The sequence below is a fragment of the Triturus cristatus genome, chromosome 7, assembly GCF_964204655.1.
Source record: "Triturus cristatus chromosome 7, aTriCri1.1, whole genome shotgun sequence".
NCBI classification, from domain to species: Eukaryota; Metazoa; Chordata; class Amphibia; order Caudata; family Salamandridae; genus Triturus; species Triturus cristatus.
The window spans coordinates 669,937,784-669,965,166 of NC_140590.1; positions in this window are offsets into that span (position 1 = coordinate 669,937,784).

The window sequence follows — 27,383 nt, forward strand, 5'->3', positions numbered from 1 at the left end:
AACGTTAGGATATCACCTGCGGCTCCCTGCCGCAACAGAAGAGACACTCGCGGCTCCCACCGTGCACAGGGAATGACTTGCGACTCTGCCACGACAAAGAAATACTCGCGGCTCTTGCAGCGCACGGGGAATGATCTGCGACTCCCCACTTGTGGTCAAATCCGGCCGTTGGACTCCCACTGTAGTGTAGCAAGTAGCAAATGCTTGTGCTACCACATTCCGGGGCTTACCGGGGCTTCCTGCAGCCTCCTGCGGCTCTTGTTCTGGCTCCGGCTCAGCTCGGCTCCCTGTTCGCGGAGCTCAGCTCTTGATCCCCACAGCTCAGCTGCCACTCGCCGGTTACCGCTGCTCTCCCGCTCCCGCGCTCACACTAGGTCTTAGAAACTTTTCTGCTGAAAACCACACAATGGATTCCTATGGAAGGAAGTACAAGTTACTGGTAAGTACGCTTAGAATTACTTTTCAGGGTCAGTGCTGGGCTAAAAGATGCAGCCCTGGGTTCTCTCCTTGTTAACAGGTGAGTAAATCGTAATTCGTAGTTCGGCTGATTTTAGAGGAATATTTGTACAATGGTAAAGGAAGGGGGCGGGGCCTGAGGTGACGTGTGCAAACACGCCCTGTGGAGCGTTTTAAGTTGGGGAAGTAATTCCTCTTCAATCCTGCGGTCCCCTGGGGGCCAACTATCCAACCAGGTACCTCCAGTATGCGTCAGAGAGCTGTATTGCAGAGCGGTGTTCAGAAGCCACGCCCCTTTTTACAACACTCCGCAACGGAGCTCCGTGGCGCTTCCTGGAGGTACCTGGTGGGCTAGTTGGCCCCTAGGGGACCTCTGGATTGAAAAGGAATTAATTCCCCAACTTAAAACGCTCCACAGGGCGTGTTTGCACACATATCACCTCAGGCCCCGCCCCCTACCTTCACCACTGTAAAAACGTGCCCCGTGGCGTGTTTTAAGTTGGGGGATTAAGTCCCCTTGAATCCTGAGGTCCCCTGGTGGCCAACTTGCCCACCAGCGACCTCCAGTATGCGCCATGGAGCTGCATTGCAGATAGCTGTTCAGAGGCCACGCCCCTTTTTTTTTACAACACTCTGCAACGCAGCTCCATGGCGCTTGCTGGAAGTGCCTGGTGGGCTAGTTGGCCCCTAGGGGACCTCTCGATTGAAGAAGAATGAATTCCCCAACTTAAAACGGGCCACAGGGCGTGTTTGCACAGTATCACCTCAGGCCCCGCCCCCTACCTTCACCACTGTGCAAACGCGCCCCGTGGTGCGTTTTAAGTTGGGGATTAAGTCCCCTTGAATCCTGAGGTCCCCTAGCAGCCAACTAGGCCACCAGGTACCTCCAGTAAGCGCCACGGAGCTGCGTTGCAGAGAGGTGTAAAAAGGGGTGTGGCCTCATTACACCTCTCTGCAACGCAGCCCCCTGGTGCATACTGGAGGTTCTTGGTGGGCTAGTTGGCCCCCAGGGACCCCCAGTATTCAAGGGGAATTAGCAACCCCTCTGCAAACGCGCCAGTGGGCGCGTTTGCAGAGTGGTTTAAGGAGGGGGCGTGGCCTCTGGCCCGATCCCGGTCTTTTTTTTTCTTTTTTTTAGAAGGGGGGCTGTGTAACCCCCTTCTTTTTCCATGTTTTTGGCCCTGGGGATCCCATCCCCCAGGGCCTGCCCCCAATTTTTGTTTATAAAAAAAAAAATCAGGAAGGGTGCTGCGTGGCCCACCTCCAGAGGCCATAATTTGCCCTGGGGACCCCATCCCTCGAGGCATGGCCCTTTTTTTTTAATGTAGTGGGGCTACGTAGCCCCCTCCTCTGGCCACTTTAAGGCCCCAGGGACCCCATCCCCCGGGGCCGGCCATTGTTTTTATTTATTTATTTATTTATTTTTTAATTGGGGAGGGGGGCCGCGTGGCCCCCCTCCCAGGCCACTTATGGCCCCGGGGACCCCATCCCCGGGGCCTGGCCTCTGTTGGGGGCCGTGGGGGGTTTCCCAATCCCCCCACAGTCCCAGCCGGCTCCCCGCATGCTGCGGGAGCCGGCATTGCTTTTCCACATGGGGAGCAGCTAACATGCTTCTCCCCATGTGGAAAAGCAATCAGCTTTGCTTCATTGAAGCGAGAGCAGGATTCCCTGCTCTCGCTTTATTGAAGATTGAAGCAAAGCAGTTTGCAATGACAGGGCAGGAGCCGCGAGGCTCCCGCCCTGTCATTGCAAACTACAGTGTCCTGGGGTGGGCACCCGGGACAATGCAGGAGCCGGCCCTGGGGGGTGGCGGTCCCCAGGCCCTATTCAAGGCTCCAGGAGGGGGGCCGCGTGGCCCCCTCCCACACTGACAAGTTGCCCCAGGGGGTGGCGGTGCCCGGGGCTGGTGGGGCCTGAGAGCCGCTCCATTCCAAATAATTTCAAGCCCTGGGGGGTGGCGGTCCTGGAGCTGGGGGGGCTGTGAGCCCCCCACCCATTTTCAATAAGCCCCAGGGGGTGGCGGTCCCCGGGGCTGTGGCGGGCCATGAGCCCCCCCGCATATAGTATCTTTGAGCCCAGGGGGTGGCGGTCCCCGGGGCAGTGTGGGGGGGATTGGGACCCCCCACACTCTTTTTTAATTCTGCCCCCGGGATTTGGCCCCCCCGGGGGGCCAATTACCAAAGAAGCACGGGAGCCCCGTGCTTCTTTTTTTTTATTTGCAGCCGAAATTCGCGCTGGGTGCGCGAATCTCACCGATTTTGTTTTTCAAAAAATGCTTTTTTGGGCCCTGTGGGTCCTTGTGGGACCCCCTGAGCAGGCCTAGGGGGTCAGGGTGTTTCTACCCTGCCCCCTTGTCGCGTTTTTCATGTTTGTTTTATAGGTTTCTTGTGCCTCGGTTCTACCGAGGCACAAGGTGGCTGCCAACACTTCCTGATCTGGAGTGTTGACAGCCAATTAGAATACAGCTCGTGCACGACAGGGTGCGCGCTGGGTGCGGGGAGGGTGCGCGGATCCTCCGAGGCCATAGATATATCTGTCTTTTTAACTCGAATTTTCTCAGGAACTACTGAACGGATTTACACCATTTAAGCAAATGGCACGAGTCTGAACTGAGGACGACCTCTTTGCCAAATTTGGTGTAATTCCGTTCAGCAGTTCGGGCTGTTGTTGCGTCAACAGGTCCTATGGGAAAATGCATGGGGAAAACGAGTTTTTGGACCCCCCTTTTATCTCGGCCCCTGCTTGACGAATCACCGTGAAATTTTCAGGATAGGAGTGGACCGGAGCTGGCCAAAAGTTTGGAAAATTTCGCAAAGATTCGGCAATCGGCGCCAACGTTATTCCAAATAGAATGTTGTGGATTTCCTATGGAAAATAGGTCCTAACTATATCTACCAACTGGCGACTGCCAGTAGGTAATATATATATATATATATATATATTACCTACTGGCGGTTGCCAGTAGGTAGTTATAGTTAGGACCTTGTTTCTATTCAAAAAGCGTTTTTTTGTTTTCCCAATAACTTTGGCGCCGGTTGACAAATCTTCGCGAAATTTTCAAATATTATGGCCCGCTCCAGTCAGCTCCTTTCCTGAAAGTTTCGGGGTGATTTGCAAAGCGGGGGCCGAGAAAAAAGGGGGGGCACAAAATGCATTTTCTCCATGTTATTTCCCTTAGGAAACTTTAGACACGACTACAGCCCAAACTGTTGAACGGAATTACACCAAATTTGGCAAAGAATTAGCCCTTGGTTCAGAAAGAGATCTTTTTTTAAATGGTGTGAATCCGTACAGTAGTTGCTGAGAAATTCGAAAAATAAGAGTAAAAAAATCAATTTCCCATAGGAACCCAAATTTGGCAAAAAGGTACTGCTTGGCTCAGAAAGCGACCTTTTTAAAAAATGGTGTACATCTGTTCAGTAGTTGCTGAAAAAATCAAAAATAAAAGTTTTGATATTTAGAGGCATGGAGGATCCGCGGACCCGCGCGGTGGATTTGCGCACCCTCCCGACCACAAGCTTTATTCTAATTGGCTGTCAATATTCCAAACCAGGAAGTGTTGGCAGGGATTTTGTGACTCTGTAGAACCGAGTCAGAAGAAAACAGGGAAACAAAGGTGACAAAGAAGAAAAGGGGGCAGGGTAGAAACACCCTGACCCCCTCGGCCTGCTCAGGGAGTTCCACAAGGACCCCAAGGGCCAAAAAAAAGCATTTTTTTTTTTAAAACAGTGGAATGCGCGCTGGGTGCTTCCTCGCTTTGTTACTTTTAACCCCCCAGGTGGGCCAGGTAGAATGAAAAATGGGGACACGCGGAGGCCCCTCATGCCCCGGGGACCACCACCTCCCCGTGGCTTTGGAATTGTTGGGAATGGGGCTGCTCGGCCTCCCTCCTGGAGCCTGTGTTGGTCCTGGGGACCGCCACCCCCAGGGCCGGCTCCTACAGTGTCTCAGAGTGCCCACCCCCGGGACACTGTTGTTTGCTACGGTAGGGTGGGAGCATGGTGTCCCGCCCTTTCGGAGCAAACTCTGGTTTGGATTTTGGAAGAGAGAGCAGGTTTCCCTGCTCTCGCAGGATGCTGGGAGCCAGCGGGACCGTGGGGGCATTGGGGCTCCCCCCACAGTCTCCTATGAAGTGCATAGGCCCCTGGGGATGGGGTCCCCGGGCCGAATATAAAATACTGGTAGGAGCTGGGTATTTTCTATTGAAAAATTTTGAGTCGTGACCCTAGCACGGCGCTCAGTGCGGCCCCCTAGTGTGCATGCGAGGGGTATGCGACTCCCAACATGGCCTGCTGGTGTGAACGTGAGGGGTGTTCGACTCCCAGCATGGCCCCATGGCGTGCACACGAGGGGTGCATGACTCCCAGCACGGCCCCCTGGTGTGAACGCGAGGGGTGCACGATTCTCAGCGAGGCCCCCTGGTGTGAAAGCGAGGGGTGCGCGACTCCCAGCGCGGCCCCTGGTGTGAACACGAGGGGTGCATGGCCCCCTGGTGTGAAAGCTAGGGGTGCGCGACTCCCAGCACGGCCCCCTGGTGTGAATGCAATGGGTGCGCAACTCCCAGCATGGCCCCTTGGTGTGAACGCGAGGGGTGCGCGAATCCTAATCGCACCGGGTGCGCGACTCCTAAAACAAAAAAATAAGATTTATTTTCATTAAAAATCTATATTATATGTTAGCATCTTGGGTGGCTTTTTGTAGCTACATGTAAGTGCCGATGCAGAGTCTGAAGTAGTTGAAAAAGACTCTGTTTCCCTCATCTGTGAAATGTACACCATCTCTCCTGTATATGCCTTCCATATTAAAACTCAGATTTTTGTTGTATGTGGACATCATACTATGGTCTCTGAGATAAGCAGAAACAGCTTTATTGACATTGTTTCTAGCTTTCTGAATCTGAGGACAAAATTGATTGGACCACTTCCATTTCTGTCTTTGGCATATGTTAGAGTAGACAAAGGCAGTTTGGGGGAAAAGCAACATCAGTTCTGCAAAGGTGTCCTTCATTAGCATTTCCAGACCTACCCCAGTCAATGTGCCTAGGTCATTGCCACCACAGTGCACAATCATGAGGTCAGAGGGTTGGAAGTGCATAAAGGATTTAACCAATGGCATCAATTGATGCCACTTCAATCCTCTCTGTCCAATCCATTTAATATCTACATTTTGGAAAGCTAGGTCATTGTCAATACCTCTGCTTTCAGCATACCTTTTGCACCAGAAAACATAGCTGTGCCCAACAATCCCCACTGAAAGCATCTTGAAGGGATCTCTGTAGGTAATCAGAAGATGTCTGTACCTGAGGTAGGCAGGTGGAAGAATGAAATATATCTAAAATGGTGGACAAGATGCTGTTTTTAGTAGAGATTTGATTGGCTGTTTAAGAACACTCTACATTCTAATGTAGGGTGCATTTTACTTTGTTAAGAAAGCATGTTTCTTATTGGTTATTTTGAAATGTTTGAAAGGTACAGCAGAAAGGATAAGGGCATGCTTTGCAAAGCCAACCACACCTGCTGTTGTTATATGCAACAGTGTGTGGTGAACTTGTGACCTGGCAGCTAAGCTGAATGTTGCATGACCTGTTGCTATGGAAACTGATATTAAGGAGAAGGGGTGAAGATGTCAGTTGAAAAGTATTATTCTCTGTGACCAATGGAAAATCGTTTTTTTCGATTTCAAAAACACTGGGAAGCAATGTCATTTGTGGGTTATGTGTATATGTATGAACAATTAGAGGGAAAGTTTGCCATTACTGGTTTTACATTGGAGAGTGTGCTGATCTACATTCTCTGTGACTGAAAGAAAATCCTGACTGAGTGTCTGAGATTTTTTATTCAACAGATGTATTTAAAAAGTGAGTTATATTTCAAGGAGATGTATGTAATATAAATTTGATATTTTTATGAAACTTTGCTGGTTAAATTAATTTGTTAAATGTACACATATATATATTGGGATAATTTTATTGTACTTAAAGTTTGTTTAAAAAAATAGTATGTGCATCTAATATATATATTATTAAGTGTCTTGAAAGGTATAGTTGAATGATGCTTCTTATTTAGTAATAATTGGTTTAATATGGATAAAGAATGTGTAATTTCAAAAACGTTTATATAAGGTGCAGTTTATTAGGCATGCATATTTCTTCTCAGTAAAAAAGGTACAGTTTAATAAAATGGCAAAAGTATAGATAGTTTGGTAAAATGAGGTAGAACCGTGCTGTTTGCAAGATGATCATAAGATATTAATGATTACAATTCTGTTATTAGTTTGTACATTTTGAGTAGTTTTAGAAATCCTCATAAAAAAGGTGTTGTTGATTACTCTTCTTAGTTAAGTCTGTTGAGAGGTACAGTTTGATGATGTTGCATATTTCTAGATTTCTTTGGCAATATGTATTTCAAAAGAAAATCAGTACATTTAACTCTTTCTGGTATGTAGCAGGTGTCTCCTTAAAGAGAATAGTATGTCATGAGTCATGTATTTGTTTAGATCACATTTATATAGTTGTAGCTATATCTACTGAATTAATGAGAGGTACCTGATAGATTACAGGAGTGCAAAGGTAGTGAATATGTGATTTTATAAGTGCATGAGAAGTCTTGTTGTGGTTTTATAATGTCTAATTTCGTAGTTAGTATGTAGGTAAATGTGCACAATCTATACGGTCCTATACCCCCCTGCAGCCTACTGATTTACTCCTGCAAAAAATCCATGTAGTTCAGTAATCACAGTGTGAGTCTCTGTCCACTCCTGCTATCATCCTGACATAAGCATATCCTTATCTAATCTCTCTGCCAAAAGAGAAGCACTTATAAACTCACCCTGCTGTCAACTACCAGCACTCTTCGTACTCACTCACTGTCTATGCACTTGTAGAATGACTCAGGCATTAAGAGATACAGTGCTATAGTCAAATGTGCACAATGTGCACAATCTATGCAGGCCCTTAACCCTCTGCAGACTACTGATTCAGTCCTGCAATACTCCAGATAGTGCTCATGCAGTGCCTCAATCACACTGTCACTCTCTGTCCACTCTTGCAATCATCCTGACAGAACCATGTCCTTATGTAATCTCTGTGCTGAAACACAAGCACCTATAAACTCACCCTGCTGTCAACTACCAGCACTCTATCTACTCAGTCACTGTCTATGCACTTGTAGAATGACTCTGGCATTAAGAGATACAGTGCTACAGACAAATGTGCACAATCTATGCAGGCCCATAACCCCCTGTAGATTACTGATTCAGTCCTTCAATAATCCAGATAGTACTCATGCAGTGCCCCAATCACACTGTCACTCTCTGTCCACTCTTGCAATCATCCTGACAGAACCATGTCCTTATCTAATCACTGTGCCGAAACACAAGCCCTTATAAACTCACTCTGCTCTCAACTACCAGCACTCTATCGACCCAGTCACCATGTATGCACTTGTAGAATGACTCTGGCATTAAGAGATACAATTCTACAGACTTATTTATACACACACCACCTCCCTTATTTATATAGATACTAACACATACTTACTCTCTTATACAATCACTAATACAAATACACATTCATTTATATAGACACTCTTGCAATCACAATTTATCCAGTCCCCATACAGAGTACTGACTCACTTCTGCAAGTAGTAGCCATGTACAACGTTATATACAACGTGTTTCTTTAGTAATACAATAGTATATTTTATAAATTTATTTTAATAATGTCATATATAATTTTCTTATTTTACAGATATTGTTCATCATCATTAAAAATAAACTTACCATGACTAGAATAACACAAAAGAAGAAACAACAAAAAAGGAGTATTATTTGAAGAAAACGGAACAACAAAAATTAGATGAACTACAACATGTGGGAAAAAAGAAAAAGTCTTCTGGCAAGAGAACAAAAGAATTTGTTAAAAAACTGTCAAAGTCTAAAAACAGTGTGCACAAAGGGGAACATATAAAGAATGCCCCAACAACAAAGAAGAATAAAAAGAAAAAAGGAGAAGTTAATGGAAAAATGCATTCTGAAGAATCAATGTATGGTAAAAGGAGAAAAAATCAGTTTGAAGAAATTAGAAATTAGAAAGAGAATGTTTTACAATAGAGTTGTTTTTAATTTGTTGAAAGATGTGAAGAAATATAAAAGAAGATCAGCATTTTATAAAAAGAAGAAACAGATTGAAACTATTGTTGACAACGCTTTTGAATTAAAAAGGAAATTATTCATTTTAGTTTTAAACAGAATTCGATCACTTGATAAGCCAATAAATTTTATGAAGGCTAAAAGTAAGAAGAAGAGAGTAATTAACAGAAGTAACTTTTGTGAGATTTGTTTGGGTGAATGGAAACACAGTTCAAGTTCAAAGCCTTTTTTTAATGAAGAGAGTTATATTCAAACCAATACATTGTTGCTTGCAGTTGATACCAGAGGTTGAGGTTATGAGGTTAAAAATGGTTGTTCAATTGAGAAAGAGAAGAGGGTTTCCAGAAATGTAGAAGAAGTGGTAGCTGATGAAGTTCTAGGGAGACGTCCTAAAGCTCCAGTGTATACTTGGGATTTTAGTAGTATTTGTAGTATACGACAGGAATCTATTGAAATTTTACGCAATTTCTTACGAGTCTATAGTAAAAAAAGTGTTAAACAAAAGATTAAGATGTTGCAAGGACTAGATCCTTGGAGAGTAAGACAAAATACCGGTTTGCAAGGTCATTCACTGGCTTGTCTTTCAAGAAAAGTATGACAAAGTGTTTTTCATAATTTTAGAATGTTAGCAGTACATCATTCTCAAATGCGAAAGTTTGTGAGAAGATTATATTATGCTAAAAGTCCAGCACTCATTTTAAATGTCAGTCAAAATACACTTTATTCGATTTTGAAAAATCATAAAAGCCATAAAACATCAATATATACAATTTAAAAAAATACATAGCTCTGTGATTTAACACGTCGAGGCACAATCGTCAAATACAGAGATACAAATACAAAGATACAAGTGGGGAGTGTAAGACAAAACAGATTTATATGGTCACACTTCACAATTTTCCCAGATCATACCATTTCCATAGTGGGCAAAGCCCTTTTTTTTATTATTCTGTATGCTGCTACCAAAAAACTAGCCACAGAAAATATAGTGGGAATACTGCCAAGAGACTGCAGATAAACCAGGGCTGGCCTAACTTGGACAAACCCAGCTTCTTTTAAAATGGGTAACAGATATTTGTTCCTGGCAACCCTATAAAAACTGCAAAACATCATAAAATTCATAGTGTCCCGGATGGAGAAATCATCACATTTACATGGCGGGCCCCTTTCAGGTTTGCTCCAAGACTGATAGCAGCCTAGGGTATATGGGATAAAATTAAATCTAAATTTAATTAACAGATATCTGTGAAAGGGCTTTGTTACAAGAGTAAGATAAGGCTCTAGGGACCGGGAAGATAACAACATATAGTGTGATCTGACTGTTGTTTTTGTCAGTTCGTGTTCCTCACGAGCCAGTCTTGCCTTTCCCATAAAATGTATTTTAATCCAATGAATATCCTCCTTCCTAATAGAAGACGGTAAATTAAATAGATTGGGGTGTCCTAACTGAGCAAAAGTGTGTCTCACGTATTCCAACCACGGGATTTTATTCATGTGATCGAGAGACATAACATCCTGCAGGATGGCATGGTTAAGGGATAATTCATTATTTAACCATGTCTTCAGCCAGCATAATAAGGGTGCCAATCTAAGCTTATCTGTTACATAGTCTAAACCCACTTCCCCGTGGATCGAGAAGATAGGGGTAGACTGGGGAACAGAGAGAAGATGTCTTAAAAACGTATTTTCCACTCGTTGTAGGGTTTCCTGGGTAAAATACCCCCATAATGATGAACCATATGTAGCTATGGAGATACACTTAGCGTTATATATTTTTAAAAGGGCTAATTTTAAGTGACTTAAACGGTGCTCTTTTGCATGGAACAGTATCAGATGTTACAAAAGTTTGTGATGAAATAGAGTTTCGTTACTTTGGTCCTGAAGAAGAGACTGGCCAAAGTGAGACATTGATAGAAGTAGATGTTGAAAAAAATGTAGAAAATAGTAGTACAGATAAGTTTGAAGAACAAATTACAAAGTTTAAGGTAATTTCGTGTGAAAGGCCAAATTACACTTGTATTTGTTGCCGACGAACTCACCATAGAAATCAGACTAGGACTGTTGATCTATATTTAAAAAGTGTAAGAGAAAATAATGATAAATGGAAGGAATTTGTAACTTATTTTTTGGTAGAGGATTGCTTTGATTTGGGTACTGATCAGCGTATTTGTAAATATTGTTATAACAAATTAGACGATAAGAAAATGCCTGCTAGAGCTGTCCATAATAATCTAGAGTTGGTAACTATTCCTCCAGAACTGATAGATTTAAACACATATGAGTCTATTCTGATTCAATGTGTGCACCCTTTTCAGGCTATTGTTCATATGGAGCCTAAAACAGGTAAATTGCCTCCTACAGATTTACAGAGAGGATTAAAAGGTAGAGTTGTATATTTATCTCTAGATTTAAAGAAAAATATTGAAACTATTGGTGTAGAAAATGTAGAAAGTGAACCACTAGTTATTCTAGTTAATGGTGTTCCTAGGGGCCGATTCCGATCTGGGTCGAAAGGGCACCGAACGCGATCTGGCTGGAAAAAGTTCGAGCCGTACGTATGTTTTCCGCCCGACTCGTACAACTGTACGAGCGAGCCAGTATGATGCGAGCTACATGAAAATCACTGGCCGAGTCGTTTCCGGGTCCGAACCACTCCGTACGTCTCGGTCGTAAGCTAACCGTGGCATGCAATGGATGCGATTCTCGACCGAGCCAGTACGATGCACACGTCGGACCGCCTGTGCGAGCCAGAGTGTCCGGCTCGCAAACGCTCCCGGAGTTGGACTTCGGTGGTCCGCGTTGGACACCCGACACCCGCAGCCGTACGACTCGCACACAGGGGGAGACCCATGGGGCTCCCCCACACAGGCATGTACAGTGGCACCGACGTGTACCCACTGTAGGGGGGGCACTTGTTCGAGACGTACCCATTCAGTCAATGGGAGCGCATGCACGTGTTGTACAACTGGCTCCCATTGACTTCTATGGGAGTCCGACTGAAGCGAGTCCGACAGCATACGTGCGCATCGTACTCGCTCGGTCGTACTGTAGGGGTCCGGCTCGGTCGGAAAACACTCCGGATCCGACTCGGTCGGAGTGCTTTCCGACCCGGATCAGAATCGGCCCCTTAGAGTAAGAAAATGTATCAGGAATTAGTTGATGTTAGGAAAGTGCCAAAGACAACATTATATCTTATAAAAAACAATGATTACTACAAAAATGTTTATGTAGAAGAAGAAGAAATAGTTTTAGGAGATGATAGTGAAACGTAAAGTGGTCAAATTGAAAAAGTTGACATGTCCAAAAGTGAAGAAATGTATGAACATTATAGTGTACATCAACTTCATTCAAAAGAAGTGATGGGGAATACTATTGAATTATTCCAAATGATAAAAGCGAAGGGAACTCCCATGAGTGTATGGGAAAAAAGTTTGGAAGCTCGTTGTTTTCCCCAGCTGTTCCCAACTGGAAAAGGTGGACGATATGACGAACGATCAGTACAGATTCCTGCATCAGAATATCATACAACAAGATTGTATGCAGAAGATCCAAGATTTCGACAATGTATCCCATATATATTTCATCTTTTGTTTGAGAGTGACTTGTCTGGACTTTCATATGCAGTCAACCACATCTTAAAAACAGGAGTACATCTTCAAAATGTTTCTGCAAAGGAATTCATGGATAAAGTACATCAGAGAGATGATCATTTAGAATCTCAACTGATTACTTTGAATGCATGTCAGCGCGGTACGAATGAGTATTGGTATCGTCGTCTTGGAGAACTTAAATGCATGCTAAGTAACTTAGGAACTCCTATGTGGTTTGTTACCCTGAGCTGTGCTGAATACGCTTGGGATGATTTACTTGAATTTCTTTGAGAAGCAAATTCAAATATTACAAATATTGAACACAAGACCCCTGGAGAATTGTGCTCTTTGAATCCTGTAAATGTATGCAGATATTTCAACCATAGGTTTGAAGCTATGATGTCTTTTATCTGCAATAAAAAGAATCCTCCTCTTGGAGAAGTTATTGATTTCTTTTGGAGAAAGGAGTATGAAGCTAGAGGTGCTCCTCATATACATATACTTTTATGGATCAAGGATGCACCCAAATTTGAAACTGATTCGGATGACACTGTTTTATCTTTTATTGAAGATTATGTCACCTGTGCTATACCAAAAAGAACAGAACAAAACACCTTAAGGCAACAAGTGTTACGATTCCAAAGTTATCGGTGTGGCAAATACTGTCGACGGAAATACAAGTCAAAGGAAAAGTTTTATATCAAATGTCATTTTGGATTTCCACATCCAGTAATATCCAAAGGAAGAGTAAACAGTTTCATGTCAGCAGTGAGACATACCATCACTAGAAAATCTCCCAAAAATACGTACAATTTGAGAAGAAGTGAAGAATCAAGTATATCAATGATTATAATCCAGTTATTCTCTCAATGTGGAATGCTAATTTGGATATCCAGTATGTTGCGGACAATTCCATTGCTGTTGCTCGGTATGTAACATCATACATAACAAAATCAGAAAAGACGGAGTTGAAAGAAATGTGGGAAGAAATTTCCCATGAGAAGAGTCTTAGTAAGAAATTGTACAGTTTTAGTTTGAAGATGTTATCCCATCGAGAGATTTCAAGCGTACGAATGCTCGGATCGGTTGTCGTCTGCAAGTTTATATTCAAAGACAAGAGGGATCATTTGGGTGAGTCTAGGTCTTGCTGCAACGTGAAATCAAGTACTTAAACCTATACAAGAAATTGAATATTTAGCAGTAAATGAATCGGGAAGTACAGATATTGTCAAAACAAACATGTTAGATACATACTACCCAAATAGAAGTCGTCATCTTGAGAACATGTCTCTATGAAGTGCTGCAATTTTACAGTTTTAAGAAAAATACTACAGAAAACATAAATGAAGGAAAATATTCAGTGATTGGTTCAGAAGGATGTTTGGTGAAACATACTAAAGGAAATCTGATTAATCACAGGAAACTTAGTTGTGATTAGGGGTGGGCGGAATTACCGGAAGTGCCTTTCGCCAAAAATCACGAAACGGCACAAAATCTCCGCGATCACGCGATATTTCGCGTGATCGCGGAGGTTGTGCTTCCGGTTGGGGTTTCACTTTCATAGTGGGGGAAAGGGCGGGAAGACGTTGCCCACCGCTGGTGTGTGGGGCAGGGCTTCCATGCAGTTCACATGCCGCGGGCCAGAGACCGATCAGAGCAGCAGACGAGGAGACAGAACCTCCTGGTGTTAGGAACTACACGGGGATTGCGCTCGAGAAAGTCATGGCTGCACAGTGCTCCATCAAGGACCACAGCTAATTTTTGACGGTAGATATGGGGAGAAAAGCACACCTGCCCAGCCTCGACCTAGCTCCCGAATGTTTTGTGCTGATTAATGCGTTACTGAATTTGAGCTTGCCTGCTGAATTCAACTCGACAAGGCGACAATTTCCGTTCCCTCACGGAAATTGCGACAATTCGACATTTTCACGTTCCACGCGGAACGCGAAAATGTCGAATTGTCGCAATTTCCGCGGGCGGAACGGAAACTGTCGCCCACCCCTAGTTGTGATACTGCTGATAAAAGAGAATTTTACTATTTAGCACTTTTACAACTGTTCAAGCCTTGGCGTACGGAATTGGAATGACGTCGAGATTTTCAGTGAAGATTCTTTCAATGCATGTAAAGATAGCATTGAATGTCCAGTTTTTGCAAATTATCTGAAAATGTTGAATGAAGAAATTGATCAAGAAGCTACTATTGCAGCTGGGATTGCTAGAGACAGTTCTCAAGACAGTCAAAGTTCTGGACCTCTGAGTCAAGATCCACTAGGACAACCAATTCTTGAAAATATAGCAGCAATCGCCATGAATGAAGTGGAAACAGCAATGCATCAAGCTCAAGAAGATATTATGGACTTGGAAGAACAACTAAATATTAAACAGAAATAAATATATCAGCAAGTTCGACCATGGTTTTCTTCATGAAAAGAAAGAATGCACATGCACATCATTTCAACCTATCCGAATGTATATTAGTGGTCAAGCTGGTACAGGAAAAAGTTTCTTGATTAACGTTTTGACCACTTATCTACGGAAATAACTGACTCACATTTGTTTTGTGTTGTAACTGCTCCAACTGGATTGGCAGCACACAACATTAAAGGAATTACATTACATCGTTTACTAATGCTACCTGTGGAACATGAAAATAAATTGGAATATCACAAGCTATCTGGAGAAGCTTGTTATGAAGTTTTAAGAGTGCTACAGAAAATGAAACTTCTGATTATTGATGAGATGAGCATGGTCTCAAACTTAATGCTTGCCTTTGTGCATTTAAGAATGCAGTAAATTTTAAAAGCAGAATACGATGTCTTATTTGGAGGAAAACATGTGATAGTTTTTGGTGATCTACTGCAACTTACTCCTGTAAAAGGACAACCAGTATTTAAAACACTTGTGCATGAAGACACCAGAAAGTCTTTGGGAAAATGTTGGAAACGTTAACATTTGGTCATATTTTGAGTACAAAGAACTAATTAAAAATATATATGCGACAAGCAAATGATGAAGTTTATGGAACCATTCTTCAAGATATAAGAATTGGAGTACTGACAGGACATGGCAAACAAGCTTTGCAAAGTCGGCTACTTACCAACTTGTTTACAAATGAAAATATAGATCCTGCAAAAATTTACAAAAAAGAGTGTTGTACCTTCAAATGAAGAACTTTTAAAGCTGGAAAATGAACAAATAATAAAAATGGAAGCCATTGATAAAATAGAGCATGAAGGAATTACTATTATTTTGACAGAAAAACTGAAAACAAAATTAGAACATTTAGAAAAATCTATATCTAAAACTGCTGGTTTAGAAAATAATTTATACGTATGTGTAAACTGTTGGGTTATTTTACGGCGTAATTTGGATGTGAACAAAAGGTTTAGTAAATAGAGCAATGGGAAAAGTTGTTGATTATGTTAATTATCACAAAAAAGATGGAATTGAATATTTGAAAATCAAATTTGATCAGATTGAAGAAGTAAAATAAATTGCTAGATGTTCTGCTAGTTTTTTGCTTGTTAAAGATTTGTATGTTCGTAGAAAACAGTTTCCTCTTTCTTTGGCATATGCGGTGACTATTCATAAATCTCAAGGTTTAAGTGCAGACAGTGCTTTGGTAAATATTGGAAGTACTGTATTAAAGAGGTTATGGCATATGTTGCTTTGTCCCGAGTCATAACGTTATCAGGATTGTATTTGATTGATTTTGATGAGAGAAACATTGGTGCAGATGTAAATTGTGTAAGAGAGTATAATCGGTTAAGGAGACTGTATGCTCCCAATTTAGGTGAATATACAATATATGAAAAGCATGTAGTAGGTTGAAAAAGAAGGTATGAGAATATCTGCAGTAAAGTTAAAGAGAAGAAAAAAAAATCAGGATAATGTTGAAAATCCCAGCAAAAAGAAAAAGGACACTATTGAAGAGATTGTCGGATATCAGTTGGAAAATAGTTCAGGTATCAACTGCTATGCTAATGTAGTGGTAAATGTATTTTTTCTAGAAAATCTGCTACGGAGCTATGGAGAGTCGAGATAAAAGGTTTTGTTCCTTGTTGTATTCTATTTTTGAAAAATTGAGAGCTGATAAAAGTAAAATCCAAACTATTTCTGATATTCAGAATCTTTTGGATGTATGTTCAGGTTGTACACAATTTACATATGAATATGCAACAAGATGCTCAGGAATTTCTAATTTATATGCTTGCAGCATTAGAAGAGGAAGGAATACAAATTGAAAATCTATTTAGACTTCGTTATACATGGAAACATGAAGGTGACAATTGTACGTTTACTTCTACCACTAACATAGACACTGAGAGATTTATATATTCAACAATACCAGATTGTAAAACAGTGTCTTTCAACAAATTAGTTAAAGCAGCAAATCAAAACATGAAGTGTAGCCAATGCAAATCAGAAATGTTATCAACACTATTTATACAAAAACTTAGACAATATATAATTTTAATGATACAACGTTGTACAGCTGATGAAAGAAAATTGGAAACTTTAATTAAAAATGTTGTAGCAAGTCAACTATCAATATCAGGAAGAACGTTTGTAGCAGTAGCAATTATTTTCCACGATGGACCTTCTACAACATCTGTCTATTTAAAATGCAATAAAGGATAGACATATTGTAATGATGCTCTTTTAGTTTTTAGATATCGTTTGCCGAACGAATTACCAAATTCATACCTAATATTTTTAAAGCCAAAGTTCTAAGAACATAATTCGGCTTATTGGCAATATGTTAAAGTGTATTAATATGATTACTTTGGACAATTTCAGTAGAAAGGATTTTGGGAATATCATTTGGCTTAGAGGAAAGATATCAATATGAACTAAGCACTTTTTCTGGGATATTCTGGCAACATATATTATAAAGAACATCATTTAGAGTATAAGGAAATTATAAAGAATTGTTAATTGAATTATTATTTCAGTTCTTTCTAATTGTAGTAACAATATTCTCTTGCAAAGAACATTTTTATATATGTGTGATTTGTATTATATGCTATGTTATTGAGGATGTTATTTTTACGCAATGTGCATAGATAGTTCACTATGTTGATAATATTTTTGACACAGAATTGTTTTTTTTTTTTAAACAATCTTCTTGATTGTTTTTTTTTGCCCGCTGTTATGTGATGAGTAACATTGAAATCACTATTTATAGGGAAATTTAATATATTTTGAGAACAGCAAAAAAGGCAAACAAAATAATTTATATTATGCTTAAATTATGTTGTATTTATAAAATGATAATATTATATATTATAACTATATTTTTTCTTCTCTTTTACAGATCCTAATTCTAAAGTTAAAACGTTTTTAAACTTTAAAATATAACAAACAACTGCAAAAAATGTTTACAATACTTTTATATCTACTACTGTAAAGGTAAGCTCAGTAATCCAAACACTATCCATCCACTACTACATTCATCCAGGCAGTATTCATACACACCTTTAAACACCTACTCACTGCTTATTAATGTCTAAAATACCTTGGGTACTAACCATACAGTCCACCAATCACTATGTTCCTGGTAATGCAGTTTGTATGTCATTTACTACTAGCATGTACTAATTCAATACCTCTGTCAGTACCCAAGCAGTTATGCATTTTCTCAGATGATCTCCTTGCAATACTCTAATGATTCAGTAGAACTATGTCCTTATCTAATCACTGTACCAAAACACAAGCACTTATAAACTCACTCTGCTGTCAACTACCAGCACTCTACCTACTCAGTCACGGTCTATGCACTTGTACAATGATTCAGGCATGAAGTGACACAGTGCTACAGTCAAATGTGCACAATCTGTGCAGGCCCCTAACCCCCTATAGACTACTGATTCACTCCTGAAATAATTTAAGTAGTACTCATGCAGTGCCCCAATCACACTGTCACTCTCTCACATCTCTTGCAATCATCCTGACAGAACCATGTCCTTAGCTAATCTCTGTGCCAAAACACAAGCACTTATAAACTCACTCTGCTGTCAACTACCAGCACTCTACCTACTTAGTCACTATCTATGCACTTGTACAATGACTCAGGTATGAAGAGACACCGTGCCACAGTCAAATGTGCACAATCTATGCAGGCCCCTAATCCCTTGTAGACTACTGATTCACTCCTGTAATAATCTAGGTAGTACTCATGCAGTGCCACAATCACACTGTCACTCTCTCCACTCTTGCAATCATTCTGATAGAACCATGTCCTTACCTAATCTCTGTGCTGAAACACAAGCACTTATAAACTCACCCTGATGTCAACTACCAGCACTCTATCTACCCAGTCACTGTCGGTGAACAGCCATTAGTACGCGGCTGTTTGTACGCATGCCATTACTTCGCAAGCGTTTCTACGCTTGCGATGTAACAGCGCATACCATTAGTACGCATGCTGTTACATCGTAAGCATTGTTACAATGCATGCGTTGTAATTGTATGCGCTATCGCCATCGTTATTTTTAATGCGCGTTCATTTCAAGACGAGGCTGGAAGCCGAAGCAGAGAGGAACCTCGTGAGACGAGAGGGACCATGAGGAGAGAGAGAAGTAAGTGGGGCTGTGTCGTTTTCAGGGTCGTGCAGGGGTAGTGCTTAAGGTTTTAGTGTTGTGTTTGTGTAGTGTAGTGTAGTGTACAGTAGTGTAATTGTGTTTAGTGTAGTGTAGGGGGTTGAGAAGGGTAGTGTTTGAGACTATGTAGTGTACAGGAGTGGAGCAAGGGGAAAGGTCGTGCAGGGGGTAGTGATTTAGGGTTTAGGGTTGTGTTGTGGTGTTTGTTTAGTGTAGAGTAGAGTTTTAGGGTTTAGGGTAGTGTCGGGGGGTCATGCAGGGTAGTGTTAGAGTGTAGGGTCAGGAAGGGGGATGGACGTGTAGGGGTAGTGTTTTAGGGTTTAGGGTAGTGTAGTGGTGTTTAATTAGTGTAGGGTAATGTAGGGTTTGAGGGTTAGGGTAGTGTTATGATATAAATAGTTAATGAAAATTTGTAAAAATAGTGGAAGGACTTTATTTTGAAAAAAATGACAATATGCTGGTACATTTTAGTTTCAAAAGATATTGTTTTTAAAAGAATAAGTAAAATTCAATCGTTAAAAAATGTATTATGATTTTAATGTTCGTTTTTTAGCTCTGAAATTTTTTTTTAAAATGGAAAAAAGAATGCTTGATTATCGGAAAAAAAAATAATTAAAAAGATGACAGACATATTCATTTTTGAAAAAAGATTGAAATTCCTGTTGAAAAGAAGTCATGAATTTTATTAATTAACGAATAATAAATTAATAGTCGATTTCTAAAATTAATCCCCCACCCAAAACCAATATTTCATTGTCATCCTGACACAGGGGATTGGTTAATATTTAAAAAATATTATACTTATTACGAGGAAAAAAAGCGTTTCAGTGGCATGCATAGTAATAAAATGCCTCGAAAAAGCATTTTAAGTACTTATAAAAGCAGTTGCGAAATAAAAGCATGCGCAGTAGAAACCTTCGAAGTAATGGTATTTGCAAAGTAAAAACGCCGAACTAAAAACATGCAAAGTAATGGTTCGCGTAGTAACGACATATATTCGTCACTGTCTATGCACTTCTACAATGACTCAGGCATTAGGACACGGAGTGCTACAGTCAAATTTGCACAATCTATGCAGGCCCATAACCCCCTGCAAACTACTGATTCACTCCTGCAGTAACCCAGATAGTACTCATGCTCTGCCCCAATCACACTGTCACTCTCTGTCCACTCTTGCAATCATCTTGACAGAACCATGTCCTTATCTAATCTCTGTACCAAAACACAAGCACTTATAAACTCACCCTGCTGTCAACTACCAGCACTCTACCTACTCAGTCACCGTCTATGCACTTGTACAATGATTCAGGCATAAAGAGACACTGTGCTACAGTCAAATGTGCACAATCTATGCAGGCCCCTAACCCCCTATAGACTACTGATTTACTCCTGCAATAATCTAAGTAGTACTCATGCAGTTCCCCAATCACACTGTCACTCTCCCACCACTCTTGCAATCATCCTGACAGAACCATGTCCTTATCTAATCTCTGTGCCAAAACACAAGCGCTTATAAACTCACCCTGCTGTCAACTACCAGCACTCTACCTATCCAGTCACTGTCCATGCACATGTACAATGAGTCTGGCATTACCACAGGCAGTGCTACAGTCAAATGTGCACAATCTATGCAGGCCCCTAACCCCTTGTAGACTACTGATTCACTCCTGAAATAATCTAAGTAGTACTCATGCAGTGCTCCAATCACACTGTCACTCTCCCACCACTCTTGCAATCATCCTGACAGAACCATGTCCTTATCTAATCTCTGTGCCAAAATAAAAGCACTTATAAACTCACCCTGCTGTCAACTACCAGCACTCTACCTATCCAGTCACTGTCCATGCACGTGTACAATGAGTCAGGCATTACCACACGCAGTGCTACAGTCAAATGTGTACAATCTATGCAGGCCCATAACCCCCTGCAGCCTCTAAATTCACTCCTGCATAAATCCAGGGAGTAGCCATGCAGATCACCAATCAGAGTCTCACTCTCTGTCCACTCCTCCTATCATTGTGACAGAACCATGTCCTTATCTAATCTCTGTGCCGAACACAAGCACTTATAAACTCACCCTGCTGTCAACCAGCAGCACTCTACCTACCCAGTTACTGTCCATGCACTTGTAGAATGACTCAGGCATGAAGAGACACCGTGCTACAGTCAAATGTGCACAATCTATACAGGCCCCTAACCCCCTGTAGACTGCTGATTCAGTCCTGTAATAATCTAGGTAGTAAACATGCAGTGCCCCAATCACACTGTCACTCTTTGTCCACTTTTGCAATCATCCTGACAGAACCATGTCCTTGTCTAATCTCTGTGCTGAAACACAAGCACTTATAAACTCACCCTACTGTCAACTACAACCACTTTAACTATGCAGTCTCGGTATCCTTCTGTCTATCCCATGCACTTTTCCAATCAATTATCAACCACAATCTACTTATCCTATTAGTTTGCGAATACCAGCACTATCTTCTTATCCTATCACTCTGCCAAAACATAAGCACTCATAAATTGACCATGTACTGTATTTGCAGCACTGTAATCATTCTAATTACTAATAATGTACTTATGGAGTGGTCTAGCCACTTACACAAGTATACCTCCAATATTCTGTACAGTATGCATGCAGACCTCAAACCAGGTATATACTATTCATACACTCATGCAAATTCCCACTTACCACCCATGCAGCCTAGCAATCCTCTTGTTACTCCGATGCTCTTCCTCAGTCACCCATCCAGCACTATCTTCTTATCCCATCAATCCACCAATAGGTAAGCACTTATAAATTGACCAGGCACTCTCTTTACAGCACTGTGATCGTTCCAATTACTACTCATGTACTTATGGAGTGGCCTAGCCACTATCACAGGTACACCTACAATACTCTCTGCACAATGCATGCAGACCTCTAACCAGATACATACTATTGCTACACTCTTCTAAATACTAAGTTATTACCCATGCAGCCTAGGAATCCTCCTGCAAGTCCTATGCAGTTCTCATATCACCCATCCGGTATTATCTACTTATCCTATCAGTCCGCCAATAACTGGCCTATTATAAATTCACCAGGCACTCTGTTTACAGAACTGTCATCATAGTAATTACTAGTCATGTACTTATGGAGTGGCCTAGTCACTAACACAAGTACACTTACAATATTCTGTGCACAATGCATGCAGACCTGTAACCAGATACATACTATTGGTACACTCTTCTAAATACTAAGGTACTACCCATGCATCGTAGGATTCTTCCTGTCACTCCCATGCACTTCCTCAACCACCCATCCAGCACTATCTACTTATCCTATCACTCTGCCAATACCTAAGCACTTATAATTTGACCATGCACTCTATTTGCAGCAGTGTGATAATTGCAATTACTAATGATGTTCTTATGGAATGGCCTAGGCACTAACACAACTACACCTACAATATTCTGTACACAAGCCCTACAAACATCTAAGCACATACATACTATTGGTACACTCCAGTAAATACTAAAGTAGTACTCATACAGCCTAGGATTCTTCCTGTCAGTCTCATGCATTTCCTCAATCACCCATCCAGCACTATGTTCTTATTGTACCACTCCGTTAATACCTAAGCACTTATGGGGCAGATTTACAAGCCCCCTGCACCACCAGTACCTCACTTTGTGTAATGTAGTGGTGGCACTGGGGGCACCTCCATATTTACAAGGATAGGAAAAGCCACTGTGCATGTCTTTTCCTCTGATTGAAAATACGGCCCCTTCACACGTAGCACTTTGGGTTGAAGGTGCGTTCCATGGCTGTTGCTCTGTATGTTCTTATACAACACCCCTGGAACTAGATACATCTCAAGATTTACGAGAAATCATAAATCTGGAGATGCGTGTGAATGCTGCACCACCGTAGAGGTGGCGTAGCAAGGCGCAACGAGGAGAAATGTTTTAATTTCTCCTCATTTTTTCCTCTTTCAATGCGTGCTGCATTCCACAGCATGCATTGAAGGAGGAAAATGCCTTTAGTGATTGTTTTTGTACAGGAAGGTGTCCCTTCCTGTACAAAAACAATCTCAGCACAACGCAGGCCTCCTTGCACCATGGTGCAAGGGTGCCTGCACCAGCCCCTGGCTACAGTTTGTGCGCCACTGCAGAGGGAAGCACAGAGAAGCAACATATTCATGAAAATATGTTGTATCCCTGTGCTTCGGAAGTGTCGCAGCGCGGTACAGCCAAAGGGCTTGCAGTGCCACGCTGCAGCACTTACTCATAGATCTGCTCCTATACATTCACCATACACTACTAATGCATTTTTTTTTTTTAAGAACCTTTATTACAATTTCGAAGAGATACAAGTATGGGCCTACAACCAACAGGCCGGCCGCTAAACGCAGTGTAAACCTAGGCATGACTTAACATTCACATCAATGAAGCAACAAAAAAAATTCTAAAGTGCTAATCATCGCAGTCGGCCGCAGCCGCAGTCCATAAACAAACAAGAAAGGTTTCATATTTTTGAGAAACAGAAAACATCAAACACACAAGGCAGAGGAAGTTAATGGCAGTAACATGTGCTCCTCGTATCGAAGGAGTAAACCAACCCGGGTAGACAGAGGGGGGAGGAGGGGGGCAAGGCAGAAGAGACAAATTCGCATGTCGCAGGAGCTTACAGGAATGCGCGGGCTAGGGAGACTGAGCGGCATCCATCTCACGCGTCTGGGGCGGGGCACAAATACCTCCACGATAGGAGTTCCAGGGACCCCACACCTTAATCCACTTCCCAGGCTTGCCTCTCGCCACATACACCGTTTTCTCTCTGAACATACACCAGTCCATGTGTTCCTTCCACTCGGAGACCGTTGGCGGCCTCTGGGAGCCCCACAATTGTGCAATGTCACGCTTCGCTACCATATAGCCTAGAGTCACCCATTGCGTCTGCGTCACATTGTAATCAGTCGGCTCCCAGACATTCAGCAAACATCTTCGTGCCTCCGGCAACAAGGCAACATGCGTGACTTCTTCTAACACCGCATGCACTCTGCACCAAAACCGAGTCACCTCCGGACACTCCCACAAGATATGGAGAAAAGTCCCCAGTAGCCCACAGCCTCGCTTACACAAACCATCCACCGAATACCCCATACGCATCAAACCAGGCCCCGTGACGTACACTCTATGTAGTATCTTAAGCTGGACGAACCGCAATCGGGCCGGGATAGCCACCTCTTTCGGGGAGGCCACCGCTGACACCCAATCCTCGTCGTCCAGTTCTAAACCATCGGCAATCCATGTCTCCCGCAATGAGGCCAGCAAACCCATTCGATCATTGATAATCTTTTTATAAATCAACGAAATGGTGCTATCCGGCACATAGCCGTCCAATACTCTGTCTTCCAACGGGGAATGCTCCGGAATAGCCGCCACGTCCGAAAACATGGAACACAAGGCATGATGAACTTGAGCATACCGATAGTATTCCCTATCATTCAACTGGTATTCAGTTTTCAGCATGTCGAACGTCTTAAATTTCCCTTTCGTCCAGAGATCCCCTACCGTGCTGATACCAATCGTATCCCACTTCTCAAAGCCTTTCGTAGTATACAGATAACCCAAACCCTGGGACGCGTACAATGGCGTAGCCCGAGTCAAGCGATCCCTCCACCCCATCGCCGCATTTGCTGCATGCCACACCTACACCGCGACCCGCGTCGGGCCCGTCAACCGCGCATCAAGGGACCCCGAGTATAGTGCTCGATTATAGTCTCCGCCTGGCAGTAGCAATTTGTCCATCTCAAAGGCCGGGTTCAAAGCAGGGCCATACATCCCGTGATTGACGGCAGCCAACTGGGAGGCCCAGTAATATCGCTTAATGTCAGGGAGGGCGACCCCCCCGTCATACCACGGTAGGGTCAGTTTGGCAAGAGCAATCCGCGGCCGCCCATCCCAAAACAATCGACGCTGGAGACACTCCACCTCCCGAAAATAACGGGCCGGCACTACGTCCATAGTGTTCTGCAGGGCGTACAAAAAGCGTGGTAGCGACATCATTTTGAACAATGCTGCCCGGCCGAGCGGCGAGAGCGGCAGCCGCCGCCAACCCGCCACATCCGCCCTTAGGCGCTGAAGGGGGGGGAGAAGATTCCGTTCATACCGGGCCACCGGATCCAGGGTTATAAAAATACCCAAATACGTGAACCCCGACTCCGCAATCTGGATAGGGCACCCCCGCGGAAGGGGGGGAGCCTCCCCGGAGAGAACGTATACACAAGACTTAGCCCAGTTAATCACCAATCCGGAGTTGCGACCAAAGGAGCTCAACACATCCACCAATACAATGAGCGATTTGCGCGGAGATGCAAGATACAAGAGGATATCGTCCGCATATAGGGAAACACGTTCCTCGTATTCCGGCGTCCAACTAAGGCCACGTATCGAGGGGTGCCACCGCAACCATTCCGCAAGGGGCTCCAAACAAAGCGCAAAGAGAAGAGGCGACAAAGGACATCCCTGTCGGGTGCCCCTACCCAAAACAAAGGGAGCCGACACCCGTCCGTTGACCACCACCTGTGCCAGTGGGTTGTCATAAAGCAATTTCACCCAACCGATAAACCCCGGGCCAAACCCAAACTTCGCCAATGCCGCCCAGATGTACGGCCATTCCAAGGTGTCAAACGCCATGGTAGCGTCCAAGGACGCCAAGATGGCCGGCTCACGAATGAACGGCGCGCGAGCAAGGACGCCATGCAGTCGCCGCAGGTTCAAAGCGGTATTGCGATGGGGTATAAAACCGGATTGATCCTGATGAATCAGGTCGCCCACAACCCAGACCAGACGATTGGCCAGTACCTTGGCGAGGATTTTGGGCTCCGCGTTTAACAAAGAGATAGGCCTGTAAGAAGTACACCGATCCCGCGGCTTCCCTTCCTTATGGATAACAACAATAGTAGCAAGACGTTGGTCAGAAGGGAGGGAGCCCGCCGCCTGAGCCTCAAGGAACATGTCCCGGAGATACGGGGCAATCGCATCTGGGCGCAGCTTATACAATTCGATGGGAAGTCCGTTAGGACCCATGGCCTTACCCGAGGCAATAGAGCGAATGGCCAAAGCAATCTCATCTGGCGACAGGGCCGCATCCATCAATACTTTATCCTCATCAGATAGGGAAGGCAGAGTAATGTCTCGAAGCAGCAGTCGAGAGTCTTCCTCCGATCGCTCTGAGACCGGAGAGTAGACCCCGTGAAAATACTCCGCAATGCAATCAACAATGTCACCGGGGTCCGTCACACGCACACCGTCCACCCTCTCAATCTCCGGCACCACTCGACTCGCTCTCTCCTTCTTATCCAACCAGGCAATCAACTTCCCGGCCTTATCACCCATATCGTACAGTCGCCCCTGTTGCTCCCTGCTCACACTCCTAGCAGATTCAGTAACCAGCGCCTTATAGTCGGCCTGCTTAAGCTCCAGCACATGCAATCTGTAATCCGTAACACCTTGCTCCAAATCACTCTCCAACTCGGTGATCTCATTTTCTAGCCGAACAACCTCCTGCGCCTCGCATTTTTTGGTGTGGGAAATGAGAGATAGGGCCTGGCCCCGCAGCACCGTCTTAAAGGCCTCCCAAAGGGAGATGGCGGAAGACACCGACCCCACGTTGTCATTAAAATAGTGTTCCAGAGACTTAACCAGGTCTGCACGAATCGTGGGGTTCCGGAGGTACCAGGGGTTGATCGGCGCCACCCTCCCCTCCGCCCCAGGGCGATATCTAGGTGCAGCAAAAGGGGGGAGTGATCAGATATACCGCGTGCCAAATGTTGCACCTCCCTGATCATCCCCGCTTGGGCCGCAGGCACTAGCATATAGTCAAGCCTCGAAAGACTACCGTGGGCTCCGGAGTGGAAGGTATATTGCGCTTGTCCAGGGTGTTTCAACCGCCAGCAATCTATCAGTCCTAGGGTATCCAGAAAGCCCCCCAGCCAGTTCTGGGCCCGAGGGAGGTCCCTAGGGGGGTATCGATTCTCAACTCCGGAAACCACAGCGTTAAAGTCCCCCCCCAGTACCAACACCCCCCCGGGAGCCTAAGCAGCAGGCGCCCCAAATCAGCATAGGTGGCCGTCTGCAGGCCCGGCGGCACGTAGACCACGACCAGCGAAATCAACTTACCCTCCCACCTCCCCACCAGCGCAGTGTAGCGCCCCCTGTCGTCGTGGAGCACCTCATCCACCACCAACGGGAGAGAGGTCCTGACTAAAATGCCCACTCCCCTCGAGCCAGAGGTGAAACCAGAATGGGCCAGGAGGCGATATCCTCATCTGTTCATGGCATGAAAAGAGTTCCCTATGAGGTGCGTTTCCTGCATAAACACAATGTCAGGCGAAATACGTTTCAAGAACTGCAGGACTACCCCCGCTTTATCCTGTCCCCCAGCCCATTCACATTCCAGGAAAGAAGTCTCAGTCCCCTACCCCCCATCCATCCCAGCACAAAATATCCCCCTCCTGGGGAGCACAATCATAATAGCACAGCAAAAAATATTACCCCGCCTTGTGAAACAAACAAACAAACCCCAACCCCACCCCATCAA